General features: G+C 42.5%; 1 protein-coding gene across 1 annotated transcript in view; it reads right to left on the bottom strand.

The window, feature by feature from the left end:
* The window catches only part of DSCAM (DS cell adhesion molecule), a 602,142-nt gene that overhangs the window by 270,695 nt on the left and 307,214 nt on the right, over nucleotides 1–24,233 (bottom strand). The gene's annotated exons all lie outside the window — the stretch shown is intronic.

The raw sequence follows: 24,233 nt of genomic DNA, 5'->3' as shown, positions 1-24,233 counted from the left end.
ATGGAAGAGGGGAGTGAAATAACTTATTAGATGTGAGTCAGCCAGTGAAAAATACAAAAGCATATTATTTTATGTTAGCAGTGAAACTGACTATGAGATATATCATAATTGCATGGGCTGATATACATAATTTCATGTGATGATATGAATAATAAAGCTGTATCAGACCACATCAGACTCATTATACAGAAAAAGAAAGAAAGTTTGGTTCGGATGTGAAAGGGAGAAATGCCAATGATGTTAAATATAAACTTTTTATATAACATTTGCATCGCACCCTTTCTCCAATGAACTTAGGGCAGCATGCATCAAATTTATCCAGTATTATTCTAACAATCACTCTGTGAGATTAGGTACTGCACAGAGATAGTGAGTGGCCCAAAGTCACCCAGTGAGTTTTGTGGCTGAATGGATATATACAGCTGGTTTTCCTAATTCCAAGCCCCACACTTTATCTATTAAACAGCTCTGGAAATATTCAAGAAGAAAGCCATGTTGGGATGCTAGCTAGAGTTTTACAAAGGAATTCACTGATTGTAGACAATAGCCCGATGCAGGCATGGATCTACATACAGGTTGATGTGAGGATGGGTGTGGGAGAGTGATTCAGATTCTGCCATCTGGCCATGCCTCTGACTTCCACGCATTTGAGGTTCTGCCTGCACAAGGGCCTGCATCCTAATTCACATTGGGCCTGATAGCCCACCATCTTTACCTTTCAAAAATGGAAGATGCAGATGCTTTGGACCCAGTCTGCATATATAGTCTTCTGTGCAGAGAAGACCTTGAATATGTGGAAGCTGAAGTATGAGTTGAAGAAAATGAGGGTGTTTATGAAGGGTGGGGAAACTGTGGCCCTCCAGATGTTGCCGGACTACAATCCCATTATCCTTGACCACTGGCTACGCTGGTTGGGGCTAATGAAAGCTGGTATTCAACAACATCTGGAGGGTCACTGGTTCCCCGACCCCGGTGCAGATGACTAGAGCAAAGAAGAGTGAGGCATGTGGATAGATGGATTCCTAAATCTTCATTAATGGGTGGATTGACTGGTAAAGTTATGAGGATGGATGGTGTCCACGTGTGGATTGATGAAATCAAAATGTCTGTCCACGTGTGGATGCACAGGTAAAGCTCATGAGCAAGGAAAAGCAAATGAAAGGAGTGAGGCCATAGCTGGGATCACAATCTGGCCAGGTTTACTTATTGTTCTGTTGAAAATATTTTGTCCTACCTACTAACTTTTTTTAATAGTTTGATTTGTGCGTTTTCAATAATAAATACTTTCTTGAGGCAGCTAACAATATAATAAACTACAATAAAAATAACAATTACATCATAAAGTAACACACTGATTCAAAAACAACAATCAGATAAGCAGTCATCTGAAGGGGGGGGAACAACAGCAGCATTTTCACCCTGGTTGCAACCCCTCCCAGCATCCCCCCACACTGTCCATGCATTGAAGGCATATCTGCAGACGGGGAGGCTACCAAGCAAGCACAGGCTGTTCCTGCGATTACTGCCACATGCCTTCCCTCCCTCACCCTCATTGGGTTGGTTTGCCAATAGTCATTCCTTCTCCCTAGAGAACTCTGGGAAAGTATTTCAATGAGGGATATCAGCATCCAACAAAGGACACAATGCCTTTCTATTCTTTATGGAAAAATTACAACTTTTTTGTCTTATCCTTGTTAAAATAATTGCAACCAGACATTAATAATAATTGCCACAATCCTACAGTTACCTGTTTCTCACCAGTAGACACTGTTTAGAATTGCATACATCTCTCCTGATTTTTCTTAATAGATTTTATATATGTACATAATGCTCCAATAACCAGCTCTGCTAAAACATAAAATGCTACAAATAAAAGATGACAGAAAAATAGAAGGGGGAAATCTATGTAATTTCTGATGGAGAACATTTTCATTAAAACTGATAGCTTGTCAAGTATGACAACAACCCAAGTGTTGACTGTTCTGGGTTCTGCCCTTCAAAAAGTTTAGAAAAGCCACATGGATGGAAGCAATATTTATTATCCTGTTGATCTTGGAACGTGTCTTATTCTCTGAACACATTTCATCAAATCACTTTTGATTTGCTGTAACAAAATCCATTACAAAATTCCTCTACATCACACATTAAACAAGAATTTTTAAAAATCAAATCTGTGCTTTTGCCCCTAGAGAAATCTAAGTTTATTTGCCTCTTTTTCTGTTTGTAACAATTAAGAAGATGGCAAAGATATCCAATAACCAGCTGTCAAAAATAGTACATGCCAAATGTCATAGTTTAGATTTACTTTGTTTTTATAACAATTCTTGAGGACAGTCACCCAGGAAGTAAATGGACAAGCATTAGGGCCTGAATTCTTCCCTGTCTTGGATTTAATCTGCTCTAGAGGAAAAAAATCATCCCTCCCTCTTCCACTCATAGAGGGAGAGAGCTCTTCATGCCTCTCTTTCTCACTCCTCCTCTCATCCCCACAGTACAGGGAGGAGGCAAGAGAATGACATATAAAGGGTGGAGAAAGAGCAGGACCTCCTTCCCTCCACAGGCATTTTTGTGATGAATAGAGCAACATAGGAGCATAGGAAGCTGACTTATACTGAGTCAGACCATTGATCCATCTAGCTCAGAGCTGTCTATGCTGACTGGCAAGGCCTCTCCAGGATTTCAGATAGCGGTCCCTCCCAATCCTACTTGGAGATGCCAGGGATTGAACCTGGGACCTTGTCCATGCAAGACAGCTGCTCTACAACTGAACTACAGCCCTTCCCCAGATGGAAGGGAGTCAGAGTTGCCATTCACACACCAGCTGCTGCCAGAGCCCCGCAACCTCGGGTAAGAGGATTTGGAAGCTCACAAGTTGGAGTATGGGCTCATAGTGAGGAGGAGGAGGCAGTTATATTCAGCAGCAAAAAGGACTTCCCCCCCAGGATTTTTCAGTTAATCGGAACTGAGCCTGGGAGACCTTGCCCATTTTTTTACTTTACAAAGAAGTTTCCCTCCAGGTGTCATCCAGAGGACTAGTTCTTGGTGGTTTGGGACTTGTTTCAAGTAGGCCCACAAGGGAACCCTCAGAAGCATGCTATGACTTGCTTGCTAAACATTTCAAGAGTAAAAATTGCTTATATCTGTCTTAATGAAGATGTAATTAATTTGACCATTCAGTCAGTGTGTCTAGAACACTGACTGGCCTCGTTTTGTGGGACCAGTTTCTTTTTTTGCAGCCTACAGATATGGACAAAGTGCTCGCGGGGGCACAGCATCCCACTTGTCCTTGCCCATCATGACTAAGAGTATTTAGCAGATGAGAATAGACTAGTTGGGGCCAGGAGCCATATGAATTTTGCATGTCTGTTGGTTTTCCTATACAAATATAAAACTGTACATAACATTTACAATGTTAAGCATTGTTGCTTACTTTTAACCATCATGATATAGCTCTTGTGGTTGCAGAAAAAATGTCAAAGGACAGGTAATACATAGCTAGTGAAGGCTCAGATAACTTAGTGAGGCTTCCAATCACTGTGATGCAGGCAGTAGCTGTCGGTGTGGTCGAGCAGAGCTTCACAACACCAGCATCACTGCAACTTACCTAGATGGCATTGGAATGGGGAAAGGTGGTGGCGAGGTCATGTCTATGTGGACACACTGAGGGAGCCAATCCAGCACTCCCATTGGTGCACCCACACCTCACTATCCAGGGTTATCAGATGAACTCGAGTGATGCCAGTTTCAAAAGGGTGACCCTGCCCCACCACAGCAGCTATTATTGGGTTCATTATTATTAAGGGGTGTTTCCACACCCTGCCTAACTTTCTGTCTCTTTCATGTGAATCCTGCTCCTTGCCAATTGATTTCCACTGACGACTCAATTCCCTCCATTTCCTTCCCTCCATGCCCTCTACCACCTTGGTCCACAGCAGTTTTATCATTTATTTATGTTTGAAAATCTGATTTTTGGAAGCATTTCACAACATTTTTGCATAGACTAGTGGTTTTTTTCTGGGTGTATTCTGCAATATGTCATTGATGCAAAAATAGTGCATTAGTGGTGGATTTATATTGGACTCTCCACACATTAGTCTGCTTTATTTGTTGTTCTGCAATGTTTCCCCAGTGTTACCATGTTCTTGCCATTTGGCAACAAAAGAGGGGCGGGGGGGGAATCACGCAAAACATTTGTTGTATGAAAAGTTACAGTATTTTAGCAGGATGTTACAGCACATGTACCAAATGGAAACAAAGCAGAACATCTGCTCTGAAACTTTTGCAGGGGCAAACAGTCCCAAAAGCAGAATCACGTATAACTGGCCGGATATCATCATGAGCAGAAATAAACATGAATGCACAATAAAAAGGATGTCTGGAGTGATCCCGATTCTAAAAAAAATATTTTGGGTACAGGATTTATTTTTCCTTAGATTTGTTTTTTCTTTTAATGCAGAATACTCATGCCTCATCTTGGTTTACTACATGGAAGGAAGAAGGCATGCTCACACGTCAACCTTTGTTCTCTTTGAGGCAAAGATGTTTGCTTTCAGTTATCACATGGCACGATTATGAGGCAAAATCATTGGTGATGAGGGGCTGACCACTATCCGCCATTGCTCCAGATAATTACAATCACCTTGTTGATTTCTTTACCACCTTTGCCACACATTTGTTGTATGAGATATTTATTTATTTATTATTGATTTTTTTTTTTATCCCACCCTTCTTCCCAGAAGGAGCCCAGGGTGGCAAACTAAACACTAAAAACTCTCTAAAACACCTTAAAAACAGACTTTAAAATATATTAAAACAAAATATTGAAATAAAACATCTTTAAAAACATTTTTTTAAAAAAGGTTTAAAAACATGTTAAAAGACAATTCCAACACAGACACAGACTGGGATAAGGTTTCTACTTAAAAGGCTTGTTGAAAGAGGAAGGTCTTCAGTAAGCGCCAAAAAGATAACAGAGATGGCACCTGTCTAATATTTAAGGGGAGAGAATTCCGAAGGGTGTGACTACACTAAAGATCTGCTTCCTATGTTGTGCAGAACAGACCTCCTGATAAGAAGATACCTGCAGGAGGCCCTTACCTGAAGAGCGCAGTGATCAATAGGTATACCATGAAAGTGGGCTTATGACTGAGATCTTAGCAAGGAGTGTCATGAGCCCTGCTGGAGGGGGGTAGACCGACAAGAACGAAGAGGAAGAGGAGGACTTAGAATGGGATGGACAAACCGGTGAGGGGTCAAGTGGGGAGCTGAACTGAGAAGGCGTCCCAGCCCTGGACTTTTGACAGCTCAATCCGAGCCGTTCCAGATAGCACTGTGGAGAGTCAGCCTCACCACTTGGTTGTTTTCCAGCCTAACACTTTCCCTCTCCCTGCGCCCTCATCTCCCACAGGCAGTCATCCTCCCTCTGAGGGGGAATATGGGATAGTGATGGGGGCTCTGCCTTCGCCTCATGCCAGGAGGCGAATGTGGTGGGAAATTCAACAGGCACAGTTGAAGCAGAGTCTTCGCCTGTGTGCATGCTCCCAACAATGACAGTTAGCACATGCAAGTAGGGTGCCCACCCAGCCCTACTTAAGATGAGTGAGGGGAGGTGTAGTTGCTGAGTCAACGTCTTAGTGCAGTGAAGTCATGCTTAGTTAGACCTAGAGAGATGCTGAGTTCTGAGTAAGCCGTAGGTAGATTCATGAAGCGCACTTAACTGAAATTTTCTCTTACTTCAATAAAATTAAAAATGACAGTCGTGTCTGAGTCTGAGTTCCTTGAGTTCGGACAGGACAAGGAGGGCTCCATCTTGGAAAACATGTAAAAGAGGATGTTAAAGAGTTACATGACCTACCCACATGACTTCCCAGTACTAGTGATTCCCTTAATCAAGTTAACTATTTGCAGTATTTATGTATTCATTTATTATTTAACAAAATTTATATTCTGCTTGATTGTAAGAAAACCTCTATGGGGATTACAGCATTAAAATTATCATTAAAATATTTAAAAACAAATAATTAAAAACATTTAAAATACAATCAAAATAGCAATAAACTAAAATGAGATTTATGTATTTAAATAAATGAAACATCTTAGATTCAAAGAACTGTGCCACTAGTTCTACATGCCTGCATGGGCTTTGGGTTTGTGAATGTTTACAGGAGCTTGCTATTTCAATACAGATGAGTGAGCCACATTGGATTGGCTTAGGGGAAAAAAACTGAACCACTTCCCTAAACACTAGAAACAGAGCAGCTCTATCCAAAATAATTATAATTTGACCACTACTCCAATTCAATCACACCTGAGGGTAACAGGCTACATCACAAGGCACAGAACAGGTCCCACAGTATACACAGGTCTGTCCTACAACCCCTTGCAGCTGTTCCCCATCACCCAGCATCTTTCAGTCTAGACTGCCTCGCACTGTCTAATGTAGGGCTGGCTCTAGTAAAGCAGGCTTATCTGGATCCCAACTAACTTTCACTGTATTTTTCTAGACCAGGCTGCCCACACACACTCCTCACCGCAGAGTTCATAGAATCATAGAATTGTAGAGTTGGAAGGGGCCTATAAGGTCATCAAGTCCAATCCCCTGTTCAATGCAGGAATCAAAATCAAAACATTCCCGACAGATAGCTGTCCAGCTGCCTCTGGAATGCCTCCCGTGTCGGAGAACCCACTACCTCTCTAGGTAACTGATTCCATTGTTGTATGGCTCTAACAATTAGGAGGTTTTTCCTGATGTCCAGTTGAAATCTGTCTTCCTGCAACTTGAGCCCATTATTCCGTGTCCTGCACTCTGGGATGATCAAGAAGAGATCCCAGCCCTCCTCTGTGTGACAACCTTTCATGTACTTGAAGAGTGCTATCATATCTCCCCTCAGTCTTCTCTTTTCCAGGGTAAACATGCCCAGTTCTTTCAGTCTCCCCTCATAGGACTTTGTTTCCAGTCCCCTGATCATCCTTGTTGCCCTCTTCTGAACCCATTCCAGTTTGTCTGCATCTTTCTTGAAGTGCGGTGACCAGAACTGGATGCAGTATTCAAGATGGGGCCTAACCAGTGCTGAATAGAGGGGAACTAATACTTCGCGCGATTTGGAAACGATATTTCTGTTAATGCAGCCTAATATAGCATTTGCCTTTTTTGCAGCCACATTACACTGTTGGCTCATTTCAGCTTGTGATCAACGACAATTCCAAGATCCTTCTCACATATTGTATTGCTGAGCTAAGTATCCCCCATCATATAACTGTGCATTTGGGTTCTTTTTCCTAAGTGTAGAACTTTGCATTTATCTCTGTTGAATTTCACTCTGTTCTTTTCAGCCCAATGCTCCAGCCTATCAAGGTCCCTTTGAATTTTGTTTCTGTCTTCCATGGTATTAGTTGTGCCCCCCAATTTTGTATCATCTGCAAATTTGATAAGCATGCTCTGAACCTCCTCATCTAAGTTGTTAATAAAAATGTTGAAGAGCACTAGGCCCAGGACCAAGCCCTGTGGTACCCCACTCGTTACTTCCGCCCAGTTTGAGAAGGAACCTTTAATAAGCACTCATTGAGTACTATTCTGGAGCCAACTGTGGATTCACCTGATAGTTGTTCCATCCAGCACACATTTAGCTAGTTTGCTAATCAGAATATCGTGGGGCACTTTGTCAAAAGCTTTGCTGAAGATGAGATATATTATGTCCACACCATTCCTACAGTCTACAAGGGAGGTTACCCGATCAAAAAACAATATAGGATTAGTTTGGCAGGATTTGTTCTTCATAAATCTGTGTTGGCTCCTAGTAATCACTGCATTGTTTTCAAGGTGCTTACAGACTGACTGCTTTATAATTTGCTCCAGAGTTTTTCCAGAGCTTCGGCTATGGGGCAGTATACAAATACAATGAATGAACGAATGAATAAATAAATAAATGAATAAATAAATGATGTTAGGCTGACTGGTCTGTAGCTCCCTGCTTCCTCCTTTTTGCCCTTTTTGAAGATAGGAACAACATTAGCTCTCCTCCAGTCATCCAGCACTTCACCAGTCCATGATTTCATAAAGGTAATAGAGAGTGGTTCTGAGAGTTCTTCAGCCAGTTCCTTCAATACTCTAGGATGCAGTTTATCGGGCCCTGGCGATTTGAACTCATTCAAAGTGATTAGGTAGGACCGTTTGTCTATCAATCTCAAGTTCCAATCCTGCCCCTTCTACTTCATGTTTCCCAGGAGGGTCATAGACCCTTTTTTGAGAGAAGATTGAGCCAAAGTAGGAATTGAGGACTTCTGCCTTTTCTTTGTCATCTGTTATCATTTTGCCATCCTCATTGAGTAGCTGTGCCACCATTTCTTTTCTCTGTCTTTTACTATGGACATACCTGAAGAAAGCTTTTTTGTTGCTTTTAGCATCCCTCGCTAACCTCAGCTTATTCTAAGCTTTAGCCTTCCTGACACCATCCTGGCAATTCCGTGATACCTGCCTGTACTCTTCCTTTGTGGCCTGGACTTCTTTCCACTTCCTGTATGTGTCCTTTTTTGTTTTCAGGTCATCTCTAAGCTTTTTGTAAAGCCACATTGGCTTCTTGTGCTGTTTCCCTCCTTTTTTCCTTGTTGGAATTGCTTGTCATTGCGCTTTTAGAATTTCCTTTTTTAGAAACTCCCACCCATCTTGGACTCCTTTTCTCGTTAGGGTCATTTGCCATGGAGCCGTACTTAACAATTGTTCTGAGTTTAATAAAATCAGCTTTTCTGAAGTCCAGGGTGCGCCTATGGCTACTCTCACCTTTTGCTTCTGTAAAAATCAAGAATTCAAGTATGGTGTGGTCACTTTCCCCAGAGTTCCCGTCACTGCCACTTCATCCACCAAATCATCTCTATTGGTTAGAATCATGTGAACTTCTTAAATAACATCATTCAAGTTTAGCTTTACATTGGCAACACTTGCTTTAACATGGCTACCCAGCAGCCAGAGAAATTAGCAATAATGAATGTGATCATATGCAAGGATTTTAATGCTATCCAATAGCTTGTGGAATACTAAAAATTAAAATTAAAATGTATAGGCCTAAGTAATAAAGCTGGGGGGTAACCCTCTGGTTCAGTACCCTCCTGTCCAATTGTTCACATGCATTATGAATAAAATACCATTTGAATGTTTCCCAGCAAAATTATGAAAACCGAGAATATTTTTAGGCTGCAATGTTAAGTATTCTTTATGCAACTCTGAGCTTTTCTGCTTTGGCAGTCATGCTGTTACTCTTTGAATGTAGGTGAGGTTATTCTCCAGAAGGCTTAAAGGTATCATGTTTTAATTTTAATTAGTGGGAAATACAGTTCATGGTTTCATGTTATTGCAATAATCTGAATTAGGTTGACACAAATTAAAAGAACAGATGGTTCCTTTAACCAGATGCCAAACTGTTAACACTTGCACAATCAAACTGTGTTCAGCTGTACCTGTCACTTCCAACTATCACAATAGTTTTTCCCAGCAAAATTGATCGTGTTTTCTTCATCTAAAAACACAGAAGTATTCTGAACACCCAAAAGCTTTGAAATGGACCTGTCTAAACATGATGCCATACGATGTCCCCCTGGTAGTATTGCTCACAACACATGCATAACAATCCTACTTTTTGGATTACGAAGAGAATTAAAAAAAAGTTACTTGGCTCAATAGACTGCATTTCAAATGATAAAGTGGAATTGAATGTAGACACACAGTACCCCTTGGCTCTGGTGATGGTAGCTGGTCAAGCTCCCTGTTCCAGGACAGCAGCAGTGACCGGTGCTGACAAAAAATTCCTTGTCTAGATGCTTCATAATTCAATGGATGTGTCAAGGCAGAGAAGGGTTCAAGACCGCTCTTGGACCTTATACTAGCAGTATATCCTTTTCTAAGTGTCCCCTTGCCACTAATGCAGGCATAAGAAAATGATGGCAAGGCTAGCTGGACAGCTCTGCTTCATTTGCCTTGAGAGGTATGCACCTTGGCTGTGGTGGGAAAACAAAACCGTCCCTGTGCCACTGAGTATTGGGTAAGGGTGTTGAGTTACCTATCTGCATTGCTATAGTGCAAATGAGATGCTTCACACAGCAGTTAATTGTAGACTTGGTGAAGATCATGCACCCAAGATTTTTTGCAGCGTCCGCACATCTTCCTCATCAAAATCCCAACCCATATATTCTCTGCCTTCCAATTTAATCTGGATTTACCATTTCTGTATTTTTTTAACATTGGAAATGCTGTAGAAACTGAAAATTCATATTAAACAGAGAAAAATAATATGGGATGGCATTTTGATGAGGACAACGTTGTGTGGACACTGCACAAAACATGCATGTAAAAGCAGCAATAAACTGCTGTGCGTATTCTGTGCACAGAAGTAGGATAGGCACTTGCTAACATCCACCAGGCATCGGGCTCTTTCTGCTTCATCGTGGAACTAAAGGAGAGGCTGCACCTGCAGTTTCTTTCCACCCATTGGCAGCTGGGTTTTGGAGGTCCTTTATACAAAGCAGCCTCAATGGTCCCCCCCTTCAGTATAGGCCCACCTCCTTTTCACTCCCATTATCACCACCTGCTGCTCTTCCTCTTGTTTGCCAGTGTTGCTTGCTTGCTTGCTTGCTTGCCTGCCTGCCTGCCTAGAAGAAAGGCAGTGAGTGAGCAGACAGCAGGTGCTGATTCTTCCTCCTCCTTACCACCATTGCTCATCCTCTCTGGCACAGCAAAGGAACGTTAACGCTGAAGAGCAGCAGGAGCCAGGGGGCCCTTAGCAGTGTTATGGGTTGGTATTAGAATTTCTGACTATTATCTGGTTGGCTAGATTTTAATGTAAGCAGCATAATGTCTAGGTAATACTTATGTGTAATTTTTGATTGGAAGATGCTAATTTCTTTGTCTTGGAGGGTATAAAAATGTATACATCAGTGCCTTGTGGCATAGCTCCATTGAATGTCATGAGAAACTGACTTACTGTATGTTTCCTTACTCAATAAAGGCCTGCCTTTTTGCTACATGCCTGTGTCCTCAATTTCTTTAGGACCCCTGGTCCATTGGACCCCTAAATTCCCCATCAGCAGTGGAGCCCCTAAAGACCTCTAGGCCCCAGCAGATTCCCAACCATGCTGACCTGTAATGCCAGCTCTCTCCATGCCCTGCAGTTACAAAAATCAAAACAATATCTATCAGGAAAGTTAGTTGCCTACTCTGCCATACATATGCCTGGGATGTACAGTAGGGCCCTGCTTTGCGGCACTCTGCTTTGCAGCGTTCCACCGATACAGCGGTTGTCAATTGCAGAAAGGCCCCGCTCCTACAGCGCTTGTTCTACTTTTACAGCGTTTTTCGGGCATCAGGCGCCATTTTAGACAATGTTAGTCAATGTGTTCCACTTTACGGCGGATTTCATTTTGCGGCGGCAGTCCAGAATGGAACCTGCCGTATGAGCAGGGCCCTGCTGTATTGTATAAAGCAGAGATGGGAAATCTGTGGCTCTCCAGATGTTGTTGGACTCAACTCCCATCAGCCCTAGCCAGTTAATTGTAGACTTGGTGAAGATCATGCACCCAAGTTTTTTGCAGCGTCTGCACATCTTCCTCATCAAAATCCCATCCCATATATTCTCCGCCTTCCAATTTAATCTGGATTTACCATTTTTGCATTTTTTTAACATTGGAAGTTCTGTAGAAACTGAAAATTCGTATTAAACAGAGAAAAATGATGTGGGATGACTCCAACTCCCATCAGCCCTAGCCAGAACAGCCAATGATGAAGCATGATGGGACTTGTAGTCCAGCAACATCTGGAGGGGGAAGTAACAGGTTCTGCATCTCTAGGATAAAAAGTGGTATACAAATACATTGAATAAATATAATCTGAGCCCAGCTCCAAACCAAGAGGTGTCATTCCGCTCTGGAGTCTGAATTATGAAACTGCTGTAACACTAGAAATCTTTAAAATTACTTTTCACTCAGTAATACTTTTTAGGGGAACAATGAATGATAATTACAAATCTGATTATCCATTAAATTATGTACATGACAATGGAATTAAGAATGAAACATTTGCAGTCCTCACACCTTTTACTCTATGAAGCTAGAGAGCCAAAGGGCACTGTTTGCAAATACTCTCAGACAATAATATAACCCACATTTACTGTAGATGATGGGTGAGGTTGACAAGCAGATGAGTTATTTAGATATGTATTTAAAATATTAATATTCCACCTATTAATCAAAACAGGTTCATGAGGTGGTTAATGATGATGATGATAGCATAATATGGCAAAGTAAAAGCATAAGCATCATCAACTTGAGTTCAAAAACTGAGCAGAAACAGCACTGATTTTTCTTTCTTTTTCAAGTCAGCAGGTGGAAAAGTCTGGTGAATGAAGAAAGGAAGGATGTCTAAGAAGAACCTTATTTCTAAATAATGCATACGATTCATGCCCCTTGGAAACTTGTTGGTAACAGCAGGCACTTGCCCAATAGTCCTGAAAATGTTATGAATTTAGACAGGTTTAATGACATATAATAGATGCACCTTCAGATGCCTCAGTTTCCTCTGTACCTTTGATGAATAAGCTTTCTTCAGACTGTGGGTTGGCATTCTTCCATGCTACCTGCCTGCTTCAAGCTGCCAGTTTGGCAGCCTGTTTGCTACAACTACCACCAGCTTCCTACTGTAAATGTAGATTATTCGGATCTCTTCACATCAATCTAGCAAATGCTTTTTCTTATTCCCACTACAAAGAGAGCTGCTGAGTTTTATATCTCGTTTTGAGAAGCTGCTTGAAGGATTAAAAGGGACTATTTTCAAGGTTTATGCCAATGATTTCTTTATAGATAGATGGCTAGGTGGTGACCAATTGCAAATAAACCCATGGGTTGATTCTTCTCCCTCCCTCCATCCCCCCCAATTGATGTTAGGGAAACACATTCATCTCTTATCCCCAGAAACATGCAAAAGCATAATAGGAGGCTTCCTGTTATGCAAGAAAGAGCCAACAAGTCTTCTGAACTACAAAAGTCAAGACTATAACACCATCAGCCATTAGCCTGCATGGATCAGAGAATAATTATATGCTAGTATTTTAGGTGCTAATATACATAAAATTAGGATAAATCAGAGCAAAATGCAGCCAATAGCAGTTTAATCGTACGTCACTCCATGCAATCAACACCATGTTACAGGAATTAAAGTTGCCACCGTTGCATCACCCCATGTACCTTAAATACATGTATTTCTTAGCTCTTTAGATCACTTCACAAGTCACCACTGATGTAATGAAGCAACGGATGTTGGATAAAGAGTTTGATGGGAAAGGAAAATAAAAGGTTCAGTGCCCATTTTTCCTCATTTGAAAAAGTTTCTTACATCACACACATCCCATCAGAAAATTGCTTGGCATTATGCATGACAGATAATAAACAATATTTGAAGCATAACATATTGGAATATAATCACACACTCTGCATTCATGGAGATGAGGGTGCACAGCAGGTTTCATAGGACTCTGTTATAACCCTCCCACACCAATCACCTCTATGTCTGGTGCACTTTTGCTCTTCCACATATTCTGCTACTCAGTGAACCCATTGACCATATTTTAGCGCGCGCACGCGCACACACACGCACACGCACACGCACACGCACACGCACACGCACACACACACACACACACACACACACACACACACCAATCATGGACAACCTTACAAGCAATCAAGGGCCAGGGTAAGAGGTAGGCATCACTGGGCATCTGCCAAGGCCAAGGCCACAGAATTTATTTATTTATTTATTTATTAAATTTATATACCGCCCGACTAGCAATAGCTCTCTGGGCGGTGAACATAAAACAGCATAAAAATACAATAAATAACAAAACAATACTAAAATACAAGCAACAATCCAACACAATAAACATTTTTAAAATTAAATCAGTGTAACTTAAAATGCTTCAGAGAATAGGAAGGTTTTGACCTGGCGCCGGAAGGAGAGCAGAGTCGGCGCCAGGCGTACTTCCTCAGGGAGACTGTTCCATAGTTCGGGGGCCACCACTGAGAAGGCCCTAGATCTTGTCATCACCCTCCGGGCCTCCCTGTGAGTTGGAACCCGGAGGAAGGCCTTCGTAGCAGAACGTAGTGCACGGGCCGGTTCATATCGGAAGAGGCGTTCCGCAAGGTATCGTGGTCCCGCACCGTATAAGGCTTTATAGGTTAATACCAACACTTTGAATCTAGCCCGGAAACATATTGGCAACCAGTGCAAGCTGGCCAGAACAGGTGTTATATGCTCGGACCGCTTGGTCCTTGTCAGCAATCTGGCCGCCGCATTTTGCACTAGTTGTAGCTTCCGAACTGTCTTCAAAGGTAGCCCTACGTAAAGCGCATTACAGTAATCCAAACGTGAGGTTACCAGAGCATGTACCACTGATGTAAGGTCCTCTTTACTCAAATAGGGACGTAGCTGGGCTACCAGCCGAAGTTGGTAAAACGCATTCCTAACCACCGAGGCTACTTGAGCCTCAAGTGAGAGGGAAGAGTCTAAAAAGACTCCCAGACTACGAACCCGGTCCTTTAGGGGGAGTGTAACCCCGTCCAGGACAGAGTATATATCCACCATCCGATCAGAGAACCCGTCCACCAACAGCATCTCAGTCTTGTCTGGATTGAGCTTCAGTTTGTTAACTCTCATCCAGTCCATTGTCGAGGCCAGGCAACGGTTCAGCAAATCGACAGCCTCACCTGAAGAAGATGAAAAGGAGAAGTAGAGCTGTGTGTCATCAGCATACTGATGACAACGCACTCCAAAACTCCTGATGACCTCTCCCAACGGCTTCATGTAGATATTAAAAAGCAGGGGGGACAAAACTGACCCCTGCGGGACCCCATATTGGAGAGCCCGCGGTGTCGAGCAATGTTCCCCAAGCACTACCTTCTGGAGACGACCCGCCAAGTAGGAGCGGAACCACTGCCAAGCAGTACCTCCAACTCCCAACTCCGCGAGCCTCTCCAGAAGGATACCATGGTCGATGGTATCAAAAGCCGCTGAGAGATCAAGGAGAATCAACAGAGTTACACTCCCTCTGTCTCTTTCCCGACATAGGTCATCGTACAGGGCGACCAAGGCTGTCTCAGTGCCAAAACCGGGCCTAAAACCCGATTGAAATGGATCTAGATAATCAGTTTCATCCAATAGCGCCTGGAGCTGGCCAGCAACCACCCGTTCCAAGACCTTGCCCAGGAATGGAACATTCGCCACTGGCCTGTAGCTGTTAAAATTGTCTGGGTCCAAGGAAGGCTTTTTCAGGAGTGGTCTCACCACTGCCTCTTTCAGACAGCCCGGGACCACTCCCTCTCGTAAAGAGGCATTTATCACTTCCTTGGCCCAGCTACCTGTTCTATTCCTACTAGTTTTTATCAGCCAGGAGGGGCAAGGATCCAGTACCGAAGTGGTTGCACGTACCTGTCCAAGCACCTTGTCCACGTCCTCGAGTTGAACCAACTGAAGCTCATCCAACAAAACAGGACAAGACTGTGCTCTGGACATCTCACTAGGATCTACTGCTATAACTTGAGAGTCTAGGTCCCGGCGGATACATGAGATCTTATTCTGGAAGTGATCGGCAAACTGATTACAGCGGGCCTCCGATGATTCCACCGTGTCCGGAGGGTTTGAATGGAGAAGACCCCGGACAACTCGAAAGAGCTCCGCTGGGCGGCAAAGAGATGATTTAATAGTGGCAGCAAAATGATGTTTTTTAGCTGCCTTCACTGCTCCTACATAGAGCTTAGTTGAAGCACTAACCAGCGCATAATTGTATCCGTCGGGAATTCGTCTCCATTTCCGCTCAAGCCTCCTCCTATCTTGCTTCATCGCTCTCAGCTCCGGAGTATACCATGGAGCTGTATGAGCTCTACACAGGAGAGGGCATGCAGGAGCGATCGTGTTTACAGCCCGGGTCATCTCCGTATTCCACAGAGCGACCAGGGCTTCAGCAGGAGCGCCAGTCCTATCAGCCGGAAAATCCCCCAGAGCCCTTTGAAAACCTTCAGGATCCATTAGTCTCCGGGGGCAGACCATTTTAATAGGTCCCCCACCCTTGCAGAGGGAAGAGGTTACTGAAAGTCTAAACTTCAGCAAGCAGTGGTCTGTCCATGACAAAGAGAGTGTTGTAAAACTCCCCACATCCAGATCACTTTCCCCATGCTCAGTAGCAAAAACAAGGTCTAGAGTGTGCCCCGATACATGTGTTGGACCACTAACATATTGAGACAGCCCCATGGCTGTCATGGAAGCCATGAAGTCCTGAGCCGCGCCAGACAAAGTGGTCTCGGCGTGAATGTTGAAATCCCCCAGTACTATTAGTCTGGGGGACCTCAACAATATATCCGAGACCACTTCCGCCAGCTCAGTTAGGGAAGCCATTGGGCAGCAAGGTGGGCGGTACACCAAAAGGATTCCCAGCCTGTCCCTCTGGCCCAACACAAGGTGCAAACACTCCAGGCCAGTAACTGAATGAACATGGTGCTTGGTGAGTGAGATGGAACTCTTATAGACGACAGCAACCCCACCTCCCCGACCCTCAGATCTACCATGATGCTGAACCAAGTACCCCGGTGGGCAGAGCTGAGAGAGACCAACTCCTCCCTGCTCACCCACCCAGGTCTCGGTTATACATGCCAGATCGGCTGCCTCATCCACAATCAAATCGTGGACGAGGGAGGTTTTATTATATACCGATCTGGCATTTAATAACAGCAACTGGAGATCTGAGAGTTGGCTGATAGGACTACCAACGACCTTGCGGGTGTGGGAAGGACCGGAACAAGGCACAGCCACAACATGTCTGGACCGCGTTCCCCTTACCTGGCACGTCCTTCTCACAGCGCCATACCTTCCTTTGCCCGTCACTACGGCAATTGGGGCCCCCTCAAGTCTCCCCGCCTGATGGATAAAACTCTCTCCGAAGCACATAATACAACTAAAATATACAACAATTAAACGTATAAAAACAGCTATATATACAGCCATATATACAGCATAGAAACATACACACTCACTCAGACATACATTCATATAATCAGGCACCCATTCATCTCAAATTGCATCAACACACCAACAAAAAAGTAAAAAAAATAAAAAAAAATAAAAAATGGGACCCATTTCCAACCCTGACGGCCACCTGGCCCTGCTGCTGCTCCTTGCTGTCCTCTCCAAGTGATCACACAATGAGTGGAGCAAAAGGAAGGAACAGTATAATCTCTGCATACCTTGTCTTCTCCCTCTGGGCAATGTTGCAGATCGGGACTGAGGTGAGGCAAACAAATGAGCAGTGGCAACAGTGGCAAGGTCTGTTTGCTTATTTATCTAAACTGTTTTTACACTGATCTGCAGCTGAAAAGGCTTACAGAGCAGCTTACAATAAAAAAAGCAATACAGGACCTGCCTTCAGGCTGGCAAACTAAAAGACACAGCACAAAAGAAGCAAGGGATGGGGAGGCAGGAGAGAAAAAAGCAAACTTGGACACCAGTTCTTAAACATGCAAAGTTCTCAGATGGAGCAGGTGGGATGAAAATAGTACAGAGATAGAAGAAGCCATAAGAGGCTGGTCTCTCGGCAGAGCCGATGGAGCAACCCTGATTTCCATCTGTCCCTCAGCTGCAGCCTGATGGAGTGACAGATGAGGGAGAAGAGCCTGAGGCAGGCTAGTCGCTCAGCAGAGCTCATGTCCGCACAGTCTGCTGAATGCACATGGGGTGGGGCGGGGCTTTGTACTGCAAACCTGTTTCCCCAACCAGGATAGATGGGCTCTCTGAAAATGGCTACAGAATCACACCTGAAATGTACTACAGTGCCTTTAGGATTGTTTTTGAAAAAGAAGTTCTACCTTCCAACTTTGGGGATGCAATTAAAATTCTGTGGTAGATGCAGAGTTTAAAGGAAATTAATGTAAGGGGGGAATTAGACTTGTATGCGAAGAAAGAGACAGTGATGTTACCAATGTCAACATTTTACACTCCTAAGAAGGTATTTGTGTAAAAAAGCATCCAGTGTATGCATGTCTGCATCCTTAATGTTTCCATGCACATGATAAATAATGCAAAGCCTGTGTGTGATAAAATATGTATGTCATATATTATACATGAATTGAGCTTTAACTATGGGCAAAACTGTTAACACACAGGCACTTGTGGAAGTAAAGTTCAGCTGTCTGAAATGCTGTAATGAAAATAAGGGCCATGGATGAATATCCTGATTTACTAGTCTTTGAATTTAGAATTCATAGCACAGACGACTGGCCAGTTTGAGAGTTTGTGAAGCATAAATAAAGTAGGCACTGATAATGATTAGGGTAAGAGAGGGGTAGAATGAAAAAGCCTACAAAAGAAAGATCACAATACTAGGGAGAAAAAGCCCTGATCCATAGTAATCTTCATCCCAAGAAGAGACAACAGCTGAAACACAATGGTGGGAGGCAGGACCTTGGATACAACAAGGGTTTTAAGTCAGGATGCGGGAGCAAAAGGTTCAGGGCTCATCCAGACGACTGTAAAATGTGTGACATGATCGCTTTGTGTTTTCATTATTTTTCGGTCGTCCATATGATGCAGTGTGCTTTTGTGCATTTTTGCACAGTTAAATCCGCTCCTGCAATACTGCAAATCATACGATTTGCTTTTTTAAACCAGGAATCATCCGCTGTACCTTCAGGCGCTCGGATGCAATACCATGGACTTTACAGCTGTGGGCATTTGATGGGTGGTTCTTGGGTGGTTCCCCATATCCCTTCCTTCATTCTCAGCCAATCACGTATTTCCACTGTTGCGCATGTGCGCGAATGTCCGGGGAAAGCCTGGGAAAAAGGAACCTATCAGAGCAATGGTGTGGTGTGGGGGCCCCACTCTGCAACTTCTACTGCACAGATGCAAAAAAACGCATTTGCGCAGAAGCAGCAACAGTGGTTAATTTTTAGCCAGCCTGCAAACTGGGCAGCAGCTCAGGGTGAGATCTGCAATTGTGGTTATTTGTAAATTTTTCAAGGGAGAAAATATTTATCTTTGCCTAACCTCCACCTCCCACCCCTCACCCCTGCATCAAATGCCCTTCTTGAACTTATTGGTCTTTGCTTCCAGGCATCCAGAGTCGAGGGGGGGGGGAGAAGAGAAATAGAGGCTTTCCTCTTGGATTACAGACATTCATGCACCCTTAGTCAATTTCGCTTTCCTGCCTGCAAGGCTACTCTCTTTGAGTCTTGTCAATTTCAACCACAGCCTGCAGGTTCTCGCAGCCCAGCTGAGCTGAAAAGCATACAGTTGCTTTTGCAAAATATCGCAAATACAAGCAAAAAACCCACAGGAATTATTGGCATATAAGTGGTTTGCTAGAGCGTCTCAGCCACCCGCAACCATAGAGACTGGTGGTCTACCTTCCTAGACATGACACATCATTACTTGCTGTTCTGGAGAAATAAGTGGAATTGCAATCATGTGTATCTCCAGAAACGTTAGAGGTAGAAAAGCATACAGTTGGTTTTGCGAAATATAGCAAATACAAACAACAACAACAAACGTTTATTGCACTGTAGCCATAGGACATTGCATAGCATACAAAATATAACAACCATTACAATAGCATGTCAGGTGTCAACAATTTAAATTATCAGAATCAAGTGTTTGTTTTATAGTTTTAACATACTGAGCTCTAATATGTTTTGCTGCAAGGGCAAAATTAGTAACCGCTATTGTAGTCTCTTTGTGGGTGTCTGCCAGCAATTCTGTAATTAAAATATCTGGTAAAAGGCCCTCTCTGGGCTTTATAAAAACCTCTAAAAATTTCCTTCTTGGATTTGAATAAAATGGGCAATTTAATATATAATGAACAAGATCTTCAGCCTCCTTACAACCACAAATACAGAGACGTTGCCCCCTCGGGATCCCCTTATATCTGCCCTCCAGGACAGATGTAGGCATTGATTGAAACCTAATTTCCGTAAAAGCCTTACGCTTCACTGGATTTAGTAGGGTAGTAAAATATGCAGTTGTTTGAAAATTAGGTTTAAAAAGGGGAAACCATCTTGAATACGGGGATGACACAATGTATAACCTGTCTTGAATCTCATCAAAGTTAAAAACCCAATTGCGAAGTTCCGTCGGCGTAAAAATTTTAAGATCATATGAGGAAAGCTTATAATAATCAATTAGTGTTTTTGTTGCTTCTGCCCATCCTCCTTTTTGTAATTGTACATGCCAACAGTCTTTAACAGTTGAGTGGTCTTCCAAAAGTAGTATTTTCCTCCAGAATCGCAAAATTGCTAAATCAATTTTAGCTCTCAAGGAATGGATTCTCATTTCCATCCTTACATGAGCTGAGGGCGTACCTTTCGGGAGACCCAAAATTTGTTTCAGGAATACATTTTGGAGGGGTTCTATAAAGGGCTTTAACAAATGGCCCCACATTTCTGCTCCATAAAGTAATTTCGTCAATGCTTTAGCTTTATAGATTTTTATCATTGGAGCAATTTGCTGACCTCCTCTGGTGTAGAAGAATTTTTTTAATTGACCTAATATTCTAGCACTAGCTAGTTTTATTTCTTCTAATTGTGGTCTCCAGGAGAGAGTTGACGAAAAAGTTATCCCAAGATATTTAAAGGACTGGGCTTGTTCCAAACGGATTCCATCCAATGTCCAGGAACTTTTAGACTTCCTGTATTTTCCGCAAATCATGATTTTCAATTTTGCATGATTTATCTTGAGATGGTGACTACAGCAGAAATCTTCTAGCCTGGCTAACATTCTTTTTAGTCCTATTTTATTTAGGGGAAAAAGTACTAAGTCGTCCGCGTATAATAAAACTGAAATTTTTTTCCCCTTTATAGAGGGGGAAAAAAAAATTAAAGAAGAAAGAGCCGGAACTATATCATTAATGAAATAATTAAAAAGAAAAGGAGCCAATAAGCACCCTTGTTTCACCCCTTTCCCAGTGAAAATATTTGCTGACAGGGCACCATTTCTCCCTAAGCGTACCCTTACCGTGTTAGCGTGATGTAAGGATTTGATAAGCCAAATCAAACGCCTATCAATATTTGATTTTTCTAGTTTATCCCATAGCAGCTCCCTGTCTACCGAATCAAAAGCCGCTGCAAAGTCAATAAATGCTATATATAGCGATGGTATTACTCTCTTTACAGCATTATTTATAAGATGTTGTAGAATATATATTTGTTCCATCGTACTTCTTCCTTTTCTGAATCCCGCTTGTTCCTGATGTATAATTGAATGTTTTATTTCCCATTCTACCAGTTTGTTTAATAAAAATCTCCCATATAATTTCGCAGTAATATCAATTAGGCTGATAGGCCTGTAATTACTGGGATCAGTTGGATCTCCTTTCTTAAACACCGGGACTATTATACTGGTGCGCCACCCTTGTGGGAAGTCACCCGTATTATTAATGTGTGTAAAAAGGGCAGCTAATATCGGGCTCCACCATGTCCTATCTATCATAAAAAGCTCAGGGGGTAGCATATCCTCCCCTGGAGCTTTATTCGATTGGAGAGTCATAATCAGGTCTTCAATTTCGGCACTTGTGACCGGAGGCCATTGAGGTATATCTATACAAGGTTCTACCCGCCCGGGCGTAATTAAGGATGATGCGCCAAATATGAAACTAAAATGGGCAACCCAGGTTTCTGGCAAAATCGGGGGAATGGATATTCCTTTGTCCTGTGCAAACCCTCTCTGTACCAGGTTCCAGAAATCTGTATCCTTACGATGTACAGTGGCCTGGTCGAGTTCTCTCCAATTATCAGCATAAAACTTTAATTTCTTTTCTTTTAGGAGGGTTTTATATGCTCTCTTTAGAACGAGTAAGTCCTGAACAGCTTCATTTGATGGAGATTTACGTATAATTCTAATTTGTGCCGACATTTCTTTCTTTTTAGCTCTGCATTCTCCATCATACCATGATTTCGCCTCCCTGATCTCTTTTTTGGGGATAGTCGATGATACATAATTTTTAAGAGATGTTACTACTTGCTCGTATATGGTCAGGATATCTTCAGGGTTGGAAATCGCCCTGGAATGGAGGGATATTAGAGGGCTCGAATCTAGTGATTGCTTTACCGACGCCTCAATGTTTATTGACCATTTAATGCGTCTATTAGTCGAGAGGTTATCCAGGATAGGGTTAAACGTGCTCAGGCGAAGTGAGGAGTGTGAGGTCTTTATGTTTATATTTAGAGGGAGGTGGTCACTATCAGATCTATTTATTATCTCCATGCCTCTTACTAGAGGGATTAAAGAGGAGGAACCTAGGAAATAATCAAGGACACTCATACCTCTACCTGATATAAACGTATAAAATCCTTGGGATCGATCTAAATAAGTCCCATTTAAGCAGACTAGTTGTTGGGTAAGTAATAAACGAAATAGAGATTTCCCATTTTGATTTATCAGTTTGTCTCTTGATGTTCTTGGTAAAATTGGGTACTCTTCAAGGGAGACCCCCGCTAAATCATCTATCTTCGTATAATTCATCCCTAAACTTGCATTAAAATCGCCACAAATTAATAGTGGGTGAAGCGGGTAAGCCTGCGCTAACTTTTCTAGATACAGTTCTAATGACGACCATATACAAATACGCCTCTGTGAAGAGGAGGGAGCAATGTAAACATTCAGACATATAAAAGGTACCAAATTTTTACAGGAAATTATTAGAGCCAAGCAAAAGTCTGGAGGGGTTTCAATAGGGGCTGTCAACGACACATCCAACGCAGTGGATATTAATATTGCCAGGCCGCCACTATTACGACCCCTCATTGCGTTCTTTGAAGCAGGAGTAGTCCATATTTTAAAGCCCTGCAAGGTAAGTAAATTCACCTCCATGATCCATGTCTCTTGTAAACAAATAATGTCAAAAGCTTGGAGAAAGTTTATAAAGTCTAAATCTATTACTTTGTTTTTCCAACCAGCTATGTTCCAAGAGAGACATGTTATATCCGATTGATTGGCATTTGAAAGCTTCCTGTAAAAGGTAAATCTGGATGTTTCACTTGTCATATCAGATACCACTTCTAGCTGGGATTGATTCCTGTTGTGTGGGGAAGGACTTAAGAATTTCTGTCAATTATCTGTTTCCGTAATTGGTGTAATTTCTGAGAATTCTGGACTTATTACGCATACGTTCGACAGGAACGGGCCCTGAGCAGGTTTCTTGGTATTCCATCGAGGAGGCTCTTTTCTTAAAGGTTCCATTTCCTCTGTGCCCAAAGCCTGTGTCTGTACCCAGGGAGGAGCCCTCTTCACCGACTCCTGCAAATGGATTTCAGACAAACGAACAGCTAGAGCTTCAAATCTCACAAGTATCTCTGATCTCTGTGCATGAGGTAGATGGCTAAAGGAAAGTAACAACGACTGTTCCTCTTCTATTCCATCAAGAACTCCCTCCATAAACTGTGGCACTTCACTCCATTGTGATTTAATTGGACTTTCGTGAGATTTTGAAACTGAGGCATCTTTTTTGGTAATTTTTTCTGTAATCTCAGTTTTCAGATGAATAGTAAAATCAGGATAATCAAGATAATCCTCATTTTGGTTTTTTTTATTCTGTTGGTAGGAATCGGATAATGGATTTGAGAAGGAAGTTCGAAGTCCTAATTTGGGACTCTCTGATGATTCAAATTTAATCAATGGGCTACAGTTCGACAGACTTTCTGTCCACTGTTGTGTGATAAAGGTATCATTCATCAGATTCACTTGGTGAGCTTGATTTTCAAAGATCCTAGTGACAGTTATACCCTGATATATCAAAGCTGTCTTATTTTGTCTAATATATTCCGCCGTATCACGTGAGTTAAAAGAAATCAGGGCCCGAGCCTTTTGTCCATCGTAATATAGATATTCCACCTGCTTAATTTGATAGGGTTTTAAAGGCATTAATCGGGCTTCTTGTAAAATTTTGTTTAAATGTCGTTTCCTTTCATTAAGGGGAATAACTCCTCTAAGTTTGGGGTAATTCAGAAAAGCCAGTTTACAGGAATTTAATACCAGATTCAAACAAACAAAAATATAGGAATTATAGGCATATAAGTGGTTTGCATGTTTCTTTTATCAGAGGGAACACCGCAAAGCCTGTGCTGGTAGCTTCAGCGCAGATTGACACAGCAGCACGCGGGGCTGTTTGCCCGCATTCCCTGCCCGAGCCAAGAGCGGCCACCCGTGGGGGGGCTGTTTG

The sequence above is a fragment of the Rhineura floridana genome, chromosome 5 (assembly GCF_030035675.1).
Source record: "Rhineura floridana isolate rRhiFlo1 chromosome 5, rRhiFlo1.hap2, whole genome shotgun sequence".
Taxonomy (NCBI): Eukaryota; Metazoa; Chordata; class Lepidosauria; order Squamata; family Rhineuridae; genus Rhineura; species Rhineura floridana.
The sequence above is the reverse complement of the archived record's forward strand: the minus strand, read 5'-3'. Positions and strand labels throughout refer to the sequence as shown.